Here is an 8,181-nt window from a genome sequence, read left to right on the forward strand (position 1 = left end):
CGCGAGTGATTGACAGCTGCTCAGAGACGGCATACTCCAGCTCGGCTCTGATTGGTTGTTTTCTTCCGGTCTGTGAAATCTTGCAGATGCCATTAGGAGCACCAAAGGACACCGGAGGACACAGAGGCACAAGATTTTTTCAGATTACCTGTCTCATGCACTACTGTCAGGATATAGTGACCGTTTTATGAAAACAACTTTTTTTAAAATCATATTTGCTCCTTTTCTACCCACTGCAGCTTTAAGTCAATGTCAGCGTCCTGTTGCACGTCCTGGTGCTCGCACGGCGGAGACGCAAGCGAGCATTTGGGCAAAACAGTGAGGCGACACACAAGACTGAACGTGACTGACATCTAAAACCACAATATCACTCTATATTTCACATGCTTGGCAGTAATGTTAGCTTACCTATCCAATAGGAATTTTGCCAGCTCTGGGTCCGTTTTGATACCCAAAACTAAACAAAGGTCCCTCCATGAATCGAAGGCCCGGCCGATGTTGATCCTAGTTTTTCCCCCGACTTCGGTCAGATTCCTGTTCTGAACAAGATGGGCTCCATTTGATATAACTTTGTTTTTTTTGTGCTTTCGTGAAGTTTGTGTTGGAGTCTGAGTTGTGGTGGGAGCTGGACGTTTGTTGGCGTTAGAGGACTCCGTTTCTGACCGAACGTTAGCTATCGTTGCATCGTGCATGACGTCACATCTGTTGGATTTTCTTGTAAAAACCGTCCTGCATTCTTCACATTAAAAGCAGACTACAGGTTGATAGAGGAAACCCAGAAAGTCGTGGAAGGTCTAATTTGTTTTTGGGTTAGGTTACAACCTGTTCACACATTGGCAATGAAAATGTTTGTGTAAAAACTTACATACAGACCCTTTAAACTTTTCCTAGAGTGCACTCTTCTCCCATATATAGATTTTTATTGAAGCTGACTAGAAAGCAAACAGGTTCTAAATAAGGTGCAAACACACTCGTCAACACCTTCCTGTCACACTAGGAGGTGGACTCACACAGGGAAAACTTGGTGGGTGATTAAAAAATACAAGAGGACAAAACTTCCAGCCTAACAAAAAGCAGGGAGACTTTAATAAGCCCCGCTGGGACTGTAGCAATATTAGCATGACTTAACAGCAGCATGACTCTGTTTTTCTGCTCCAGGCAGTCAGGATGTTTCCTCACCAGCAGTCACCACTTGCTGGCAGCACCCGGCCACGTGCAGAGCACTTTAGAGCCACTTGTGTGTATTAACAGTTAATTCTGTTTGCATGACAAATACCATGTTTACCCCTGAGTCTATTAGTTCAGCACCCTTGAGTTAAGTAGATAATCTTGCGTGAAACAAACTCTGAATTGCAGCTTTATGACTTTCTGCACTGAATTAAAAGCACTAAAATAAAATTCTATTTAGCACTGTGCAGCTGTCAACTACAATGATGATAGTCAAATGAGACATCAATAACATGCAGAAGAATATCTAAAGGGGAAAAAGGAACAGCATGGAGATGTGTAACACTACAAGGAATACATTTAAAACTGAGATTTCTCTGCCCCCTTCTGGTGGTTTCTAACATTGACAAGCTCATTTCAACAGACACTCAGAATCTCTAGTAGAAAGACAGATTGATCTCCTCAAACATCAACTTTTTCCTTTGCTCCCACCCCCCCCCCAAGAATCATTAAAATATTCTGCATGAAAGAGCTTCACAATTACAGTGCCTCTAAATTTCACAGATGTTACTTTAGCCACCTCATTTTGCTTTGTGAAATAAAATAAAACAATCTTTCGGTAAATTACTTTTGGAGTTAGTGTTAAGCTTTTGCCCCAAATCTGTTCACTAAAGTCCTGAATATGCTCACAGACAAGAGAATAGTCTCTGGTCCTGACATTTAAAAATGCTGCATGAGTTCTGAATTCACACACAATTCTGCACAGATGGCATAACCCTAAACCAATACCATTACCATTAATATGCATAAATTCTCAATATCTTTAAGTTTGACAATTTTTTTCCCCAAAAACTAAGAAGGAGCTGATGTGTCCTCTTTCAGCAGCATGATCCACTACCTGTTCAATGTCAGGAAGCTCTCTATAATGTATCACTGCCCTCAAAAGAACAATTAATATACAAAAAAAATCAAATAATTAAATGAAAATAATATATTCCTTTCAGGATTTACTGTTTTCTGTTGTCATGGCAAGAATGGAAACATAAAAGAAGACTACCCTGTCATAGAAAACACAGGGTTGGAGAAACATTATTAGCAAATTGCCTGAATTTTTGTAGATAAACTGCACAGAAATGCAGAATGTACACTGAAGCTATTACTGATGTTTGTTGGTAAATTGTGGACAAAGAGCTTTGCAGTTTGGGTTAGAGTAAAAACAAATGACAATAGACAAAGTTTCACCAAGCACCCCACATGCTCTTCTTCAGCTATGCATGCTCATACTTATACATTCATTTTTAATACATACATTTTTGCAAAGGAAAAACATTGAGCTTTAATTTTGTTCATCATACAGTTCATTAGTTAGTTTAGAGGTTGAAGTGTGAGCCGCTCCCTCTGAGTACACGTTATCTGTTGATGTTGAGAGTTTGAGATCCAACAAGAAACAGAAACTGTTTAGGGGTAGTCTGGACATGTAAAGTTTTGCTCAGCGGGACATTAATTGCATTGTGACAAAAAAGTTTCCACATTTGTCCGTTAAAGCTGAAGTAGGCGAGATTGGAGCAAATATGATTAAAAAAAGTAATTTTTATAAAACGTCGCTAAATCGTGACAGAAGTACATGAAACGGGTAACCTGAAAAAAATCATGTGCTTCTGTGTCCTCCGGGGCTCCTAACGGCATCTGCAAGATTTCACAGACCGGAGGAAAACAAGCAGTAAGAGCTGATCTGAGGTCTGCTGTCCATCTGCTGTCTATGAGAGCCGGCTGTCAATCACTCGCGAACTCCGACCGAACGGTCAAACTAAGCTGATTAAATATGAATCAATATTATGTTACGTTAATGCCTATTTCTCGCCTCAAATGTTTTCAGAATCATCTTGTAGTGCACAGTTTAGCTGTAAAATGAAAAAGTTTGTGACGCCGCCGGCATTGTGAAATTTGGTGAAGGAATGCCAAATACTGGTCACATGACCGGAGCACAGCCAATAGGAACGCTCTCTCAATGAAATGACCTGTGATTGGTCAAAGTCTCCCTTCACGGGATAGATTTTCTAAAGCCTGAAAACAGAGCCATTAGGAGGTGCAGAAGTCTAGTTATCTCTCGGAACACTTGGATTACAATATGCTGAAAGGTTATTATGGAATGTTTGCCCAATGATGCCAAAAACATACTGTCTACTGCCACTTTAACCTTTGGGACAAATGGCCATTGCCAGCTGAATGCAGGTTTTCTAGAGAAGACATTTTTTTTTAACATGCCTATACTTCATTGTTTAGCCAGTTATACAGTACCAGCCCTGTGTTGTTTTATAGTCAGATAAAATGATGAGAGATTATACAGAATTACATTCTCAGTCAAACACTAGTGGAGACAACTCTGCTAAAATTCTCTGCTCGTACATTGCACTTATTAAAAGAAACTGGAGGAAATCGACTTTGTCAATTATCTGTCTTGTAAGAAATGTATACGATCTGCTTTCTGTTAACTGACTGCAGAATAGTAATAGTAATAGCTTGCGTAATGAGCAGCGTAGCTCCTAATCTGCCGGTGAAACCTGGCCTGGAGAACAGGAGGTCAGAGGAGATAGAGGACAGTTGCAGTTATGTCACATGAGGGCTTTTCCTGCTGTACTATACTCAAAATAGAGTCTCTCTCATTATTGTCAACTGTCTCTTTGTTGTATTTGTTGGACCAGCTGGGAACATCTGCTGGTAACATGGTAACATCTAGAGGTAGCAGTAAACTACCACAGTCATTTCAGTTTATAGTTCATTGAAAAATGAAGGAACTTCACACATATTATTTATGTTTGTTTATTAACTGGCCCCTGCCCTTGTGTCATTTTGCAAAAGTTTCCCCCAGGCACAGCAACTTGAGTATCCCTGTTTTAAACCTACTTGTTGCATTGTTCTCTTTCTGACAGGCTGTATCAGGCGATGAAGCCGTGCTGCTCCTCCACAGTTGGAGGCTCCCTCACCACCAGGAGGACGGCACCGCCGCTCTGTTCCTTCACCTGCAGCCTGGGACCAGCAGAGGGCAATACAGAGACAGACGGGGAGAGGTGAGATCAATAAATGTAGTAAAAAGATGTGCAAAGCATCTAATATGTTGCTGTAATTACTATATTTGCTGTGTCCCTTGTTCTCTGATGAAGGTGAAGCAAATCTTCATGTTAAAAACACTTAAAGGGATAGTTTGGCTGTTTTGAAGTGGGGTTGTATGAGGTACTTATCCATAGTCAGTGTATTACCAACAGTAGATGGCGGTCGGCACGCCCCCAGTTTGGAGAAGCAGACAGGAGTACCGGCACCGGTGCAAAGCAATACAATACAGTGCTGTGGACGGGGGCGAAACTTGTAAACAAGTGCAAAGGCCACAAAAGTGCAAAGATGTTTTTCATTGTTGAATGTGTCACAGGAGTAATTACATTCGACAATTACCAAAAACATCTGTCATCCGTACAGTGTTGTCATACCACCGTTTTCCATCAAATGATGACGTCAATAGAGCTGACAGTCAGTCAAGGCTTAAACTTGTAACAGCTTTATACGAATCGTTTCAGCTTCCTTTGAAAGGTTCTCATATGGATGCACTTTAATCACTATTACTAACTGTAACTGCAAACTTCTGGAAAATGTGGGCATTATCGATGAGACGTACTGGCAATGATTTTGAGTGACGTGTGGCTTGTTGGACTGTTTTTCTCACTTCAAGACAATTAAATATACCTCATGAAACATGTGGGACCATTCTGCCATTGTTCTTTCCTTTCCATCTGGGATCAGTTATCACCAAGAACATACAACAAATAGGAATTCATAAATAGGAATCAAAAGAGAAAAAAAACAGTTTTGCTATTTTCTGCTAAAAAGCATATGAGTAAAAGAACTGAAATACCAAGTTAAGGGAGTGACACTAGGGCAACGTGACATGAAAACTAGCTGAAAGACCAATTTTCTGGAGACCAAATGCACTTTCTGAAGGACATATTAGAGGCTCTGGAGGAACTGTGAATGAGAAATGATTGCATTTCTCTACAGTTATTTGATTTGTTTAATCAGTACACGATTAAAATACTTAAAATATACTCAGCATACCGGAATCAGGCCCACAAAGTACTGCATGTTTTCAGTTAAGGGCTACTTCACTAAGATTGATAATATAAATGAGCACAGTCACAATTAATGTCAATGCACTGCAGCTGAAACTATACATGCTGGGCTGTCTGACACATCTGTAAAGCAGTGGGGTGAAAAAGAGAGGAAAAGTCTATTTTCTCTGTTACTTAACTGCAAATTTCAGAACAGCAGTCGGTTCTCAATCAATCAACAATCAGCATTTTTTAGAAAAACACAAAGCACATGGTCAAACAAAGTGGTTAATAGATCTTACACATTAGGCTCTTCCTTGGTGTCCAGTGTCACTTTATTATCATAGGCGTTGAAGACACAGCGGGGGCTGCTGACTGGGGCTCCAGAGGAACTCTGCAGGGGACAGAAATAACATTTCAGTAACGTTATAAATGTGCCTGACACAGGATCTGATGTGTTTTCTCAGGCTATAAATACAAGATTACATCAGAGTTGCTGTGTAATTTGATTCCACTAGTTTGAGGAAAACTAAAATCATAACAAGACAGTTAAACATTAGTTAGTTGAGAGAGTTACATACTGAAGAGACAAACTGTCTGTACTTTTAGCAGAAGAACAACAAAAGCAAATGTAAAGTGTCATTTGGGTCAAAAGGTACGGTCTGTTCATTCTGGAGCTTCTGTTCCTGGACTGCGGACGTTAGAGGAAGCAGTCTGGACTCGGAGAGGTGACCGGAGTCTGGGAGCTCTGATGGAGCAAGGAACATTGTGAATGTAACTAAGTACATTTACTCAAGTACTGTACTTAACGGTGATATTGATAACATTCAGCCACTAGATGTCGTATTCTCCCTCCCCCATTCCATTGCATTCACTTCACAACAAGTCGTTGCCAGGCATTTACCATCAATCTCAGCCATTTATCCATCAGAGATACCACGTGATACCAACGTTGTTTTACTATTGGCTCACAAGCCTCGTTAGAAGTGGGAACCAAATGTCAGATATCTTCCACAGAGATAAACAAAACCTTCATTTTGGACCCGCCAACATTTTTAAAATGATTAATTCACAATCATAACATTGTTTTTTCAGGAAAAGCCATACTTTTATTCTGCACCTTTCTAAAGGCTCTGTGGATGTATTACTTTTTAAATATATATTTTATGTGTCTACATAAAAATGTTATCAATAAAACATACATATAATATACATATAAATATAATTTATTTTGAGTATTTCCATTTAAATGCAACTTTATACATCATATGTTTGTTGCTGTCCAGTGAAAACCACGTTTCTCCAAATTTGATGTTTTGAATTTGAAATCTGATAAACTGAATGATTAAGTGTAACTACTTCTTAAACTAAATAAACTATTAAAAAGCGTCTTTGATAGCGGGGAAATGCATCGTCACAAAGCTGAAAGCAGGCCTGTTTTTATTATAGAGACAAAATATTACAAACATATGATAGAATATGATGCATTGCTGTAGATTAAATCACCTAACAGTAAATAAAGTAGTTAAATAAGCACAACCTTAAATATCTACAGCAGTAAATGCAGCATACACATGAATGCAGCAGTAATATAAATCCAAAAAACACCACACTGACAGGGACTATTTTACTGCACATTCAGTACTTTTACACGTTCATGCATACTTTTACTTTAGTAAGGTTCTGAATGCAGGACTTTTCCTTGTAGTTTAGTATTTTCACAGTACTTTTACTGAAGTTAAGGATCTAAATACTTCTAACACAACTGGTAAGGAAGGTCTTAAGAGCAACACTGGAGCAAGTTGCAGTGGTTGGGTTTCTAAATCTTAAAAACTGTGACATGAACTGAACCTCACCAGATCCTTTATTTGTACAATTATCTGATTTGAAGAACACCTGCTCCTCTTTAGGAATACTTCCCTTCTCAGTTCATCCATATTACAGGTAAAATGACACCCAACCTCACCCTGAATTTAACAACATGGCATAACTAAGTGATTCTAGTATCTTTTGAGTACATTCTCACCTTGAAATAACACTGTAAAAAGCAAACATAGGTGAAAGAAATGTCTAAACATCCAAAGAAACCTCTCAAACAACTTGTTCAGTTGTTGCATCCACTTCTTTGCTGTTCATCTGTGTTCAGTCGTAGTTTTACCAAGAGGATGATACTCTAGCACCACCTTCTGGGGTTGGTAAAATGTTGGTGGAGGCTACAATAGTGGTTTGTGTATGGAGTCCTAATCGTGACAAAAGTCACTCATAACTCTGAATACATCATTAAAGGCGTTGTTTTTATCGGTTTGATATTTTTTGCTGTTTTGATGAGTGATATAAAAAGTTTATTATCATCAAAGAGTAAAAATTAAAAAAAAGGTAATTTATCCATTTTCAGCATTCACTTTTCCAATTTTCCTCTCCACTTTCCAAACATTTATTGCTGCTTAATGAGATGTGTGTGTGTTTGTGTGTGTGTTAGTAATCAGAGGAGTGTGTCAGTAAGTTCTACATTAGGTTAGTAATGGTGCCTTCAGGTGCAATCGTGTTTGCTGTCCTCATAACAAGAGTCCATTTGAACGATCCACAGACATTCACACCTCAATTTCAGACTTTGATGACATCAATTCAAAATAAATATTTTTTTTAACATCCATTATACCTATATATATTATATTATAACCTTATAACTTAACCCACTCTTTAAATGGAGGTTGGAAAATAATTTATAATAAACTGCAAGCAAATTATATTTGAACGTTTAGGCTAGGGCATAGCACACCAATGTTATTAATTATATTAGTTAATTATCTTGGGTTGTCCTGGGTATTTTCAGAATTATTCACACCATTCATTTTTGTATTTCATTCCATGTCACTATGTGAATGTAAATATATCTATATGTATAATGCATATGTGA

At 38.5% G+C, this 8,181-nt stretch overlaps 1 long non-coding RNA gene across 1 annotated transcript; it reads right to left on the bottom strand.

Moving 5' to 3' along the window:
* Nucleotides 1-2,818: 2,818 nt before the first annotated feature.
* Nucleotides 2,819-7,451, bottom strand: LOC141767819 (uncharacterized). The gene is made up of 5 exons (XR_012593942.1): nucleotides 7,291-7,451; nucleotides 5,567-5,658; nucleotides 4,425-4,509; nucleotides 4,072-4,194; nucleotides 2,819-2,853 (listed from the first exon to the last, which is right to left on the bottom strand). It is a non-coding gene; the product is annotated as an uncharacterized LOC141767819 (long non-coding RNA).
* Nucleotides 7,452-8,181: the final 730 nt, after the last annotated feature.

This window comes from Sebastes fasciatus, chromosome 5 (genome assembly GCF_043250625.1).
Source record: "Sebastes fasciatus isolate fSebFas1 chromosome 5, fSebFas1.pri, whole genome shotgun sequence".
Lineage (NCBI taxonomy): Eukaryota > Metazoa > Chordata > Actinopteri > Perciformes > Sebastidae > Sebastes > Sebastes fasciatus.